The sequence below is a fragment of the Capsicum annuum genome, unplaced genomic scaffold (assembly GCF_002878395.1).
Source record: "Capsicum annuum cultivar UCD-10X-F1 unplaced genomic scaffold, UCD10Xv1.1 ctg4422, whole genome shotgun sequence".
NCBI classification, from domain to species: Eukaryota; Viridiplantae; Streptophyta; class Magnoliopsida; order Solanales; family Solanaceae; genus Capsicum; species Capsicum annuum.
In genome coordinates, this window is record NW_025851733.1 from 33,119 (window position 1) to 36,216 (window position 3,098).

Sequence of the window (3,098 nt, forward strand, 5' to 3'; positions counted from 1 at the left end):
GTAGAAAATAAATGAAAACATGGTCACTTTAATATATCAACTGAGTAATGCAGAAATAAGTTCAACAAAACTCAAACCATCTAATACACATTTGCGAAATCTTTACTATAACTGAAAACAACAATCTGTTTGAAACCAGGAAAAGGCCCCCATTTGGACCATGAACGTAAAACAATGAGATCGATATATGTAAACAAGATGCCTTCCGACGTAAGGGAGGCTCACCAACTCTAAATGTCTGACAACAATATACTGTTTAGTAGGACCACTAGATTGGGCCTCAGAACCTAAAATATAGGGGGTCCATACAAAATATATTTGTATGTGAAACAACACAAAATAACATGTTTTTATATATCATAGTGAGGCAATTTTATAAAATAATTAACATAATGCATAAGTTAAAACACACGGGCATACTGAAATGAATTTCAACAACTATTGGAAATAATGAGTCACTTTCTATTTTCTACTAATCTAGATAGTACACCCTACAATTCTATCAATCCACGGGCTATATGGGATCCTCTCTTGACTTGGTTGCCAAGCTCCCAATCCAAGTTTGCCGTAAGGGTTGGAGTATTGGTATGGGAGACACGCCAGTCCACAAAACAGGGTGCCATAATTCCCAATCATAATAATCTATCATGGTAGGGAACAAGACCACAAAGAATAGCTCCTAACCATAGTCCCAAGTTGAAATGATATGAGTCAAGGAATATAAGACCATACAACATGGTGCCAAAATTTTTAGTCGGCAAACCACGATATCCATCATTGACTCTCTCAACTCGTGCTTTCTTTGGGTAACCATCTAACTCTCTTAATACCAACTTTTAGTTCTTTAAAACCATTCTTCATACATTCAAAACATTCAACACTTGTTCTGGTGAGGGCATACTATCACCAGGTATCATCATACCCCGAGTTGCAAGTGATTTATGTCACACCATAACATATATATAACCTTTTTTCACTTATCCTCATGTTAATGGCCATCCATAGCTTTTAAACAACAAGTGAGAGAGATTCATGCAGTAGATTTTCATTTGAGTTTACATTAAAGAAACTCTTCTCTCTATAGTACGATTATAAGGTGGCAATATCATATTTGCATTACTCAAAACCCATGGAAATTATTAATTTGACACAATGAACGTTTATCTTGCGAAAGACACCCTCTCAACATGTCATAAGTAGTATCAATCCATGATCATTAAATAGACATTCACCCTTTTGTTTTATTTAAGAAAGTTCATGCAATTCAAACAATCCACAACACTTGAAACCAAAGACATCATAAAAGTAGAGGGAGTTTTTATCAATCAAACTCTTCATTACAAGCGAAAATATACATATATATTTACAATTTAAATTTTGTGAAAAAGGTTCAAGACAGCATATAATTTCACCAAAACAATTCCATGATACATACTTTTCGAAACAATATCAAAACTCTTCATTATAAATATGATTGGGGATGATTAAAAATGATAAAATAGTAAATCTTATGCCCATGGTGTTTAGAGTAGTCCCATATACCTTAGACTACTTAATTCGAAGAATAGGATCCGAATCTTGATTTTGTTTCTTGGAAATCTTGAGCTTAAAGTATAGATTCTTGATCTTTGGGAGGGAGGTTAGGTTTTTGTTCTTGATAGATTTGAGTGAATTTGGGAATATTATGTCTGAAAGACATTTTAATTTACTGTTTACACGACTTGGGTTTATAGGGAAAAGACAAGACTGCCCCTTGGAATTAAAAGTTTCAACAGAAATCCCAATTTTGAGGCTCACCGCTGAGCACTATTGGTTCCACCGCTATGGGCACCGCCAAGCGGTGTAATCACAGTCACCTACTATTTTTAAAAATCATAAATTTTAGGTTTATTGCTGAGCGCTATTGGTTCCACCGCTATAGATACCGCCTAGCGGTGTAATCACGGCAGTTTACCGCCTCACATGAAAAATGCTATAACTTTTCATTCGGGTATCGGATCAAGGCGAAATTGGTACCTTTGTAAAGATGACTCAATTATCTACAATTTGGTAGGTGTTGATATGAAAAATTCCGACTATATCAAAAGTTATACACATTCAAAGTATACCTTTGTATAATCGAATACCAAACATTGGTTGAATCAAAGATTCTTAGCTCAACTTTGCTCTCAATAAATTCTAGGAACATCTTTCACTTTGAGAGAACTTAATAAACTAGGATAAAGATCATGGCAAATGAATTAAATTATGAATCATGGGATTAAATTTTGCACATATAGGAATGATGGTTCACTTTCTAGCTCAAAAATGCGGGTTGCTACAGATCCACAATTGATGTCAAGAAATTATTGTTAGTCATTATCTATTAAATTAATATTACTTGATAGAAAAATGAAAAATAGATTTTATGATTTTTTTTATTTTAGTATCAAACACAGTTGTTTTTTAATAAATATGTGGGTCGGGTGGATTGAAAATATGTGTGCGGTGGGACAGGTTGAAATCTTTGTGGGATTGAACCACAACCGCACCGTTTGCCATGTCTAGGTACATAACATCAACCTCTGAATGAAAATGGTACTAGTAGCTAAGGAAAGGATTTTTCCAACATGTGAAGAGGCTTATAACTATCAAGGTATAAAAGAAGTCTGATTAATATCCCTTTTAAATTATCTAAGTGAGTTGGCATGATTGTATTACTCTATTATATAATACAATAGTCATAGGACTATCACAACATCCAAATATTGTACCAAAGGCAGCCAAATATGTACAACACTGCTAGTGAACCAACATTATAGTTAATTATTGTACAAAATGTTACTTAAATTGTACTTCGAACCCAAACTTTTAATTTATGGAGAAATATCTATCTACCTATTCACTTTGATGATTCACTAATTCCTGTCTTTACTTTAAAAGAAAAGGGCTTCCACTACACAATTTTTTTTTCCCCATCCTTCTCTTTTCTTTTCTTTATTAGTTTTCTTTCTTCTTCTTTTTTACGTCTCTTCTCTTATTTTCTCCTTTTATTACTTTGTTTATTTTCTTTCATGCTATTCCGTATTTGTTGTTTTTCTCCTTTCGCTATTTTGTTT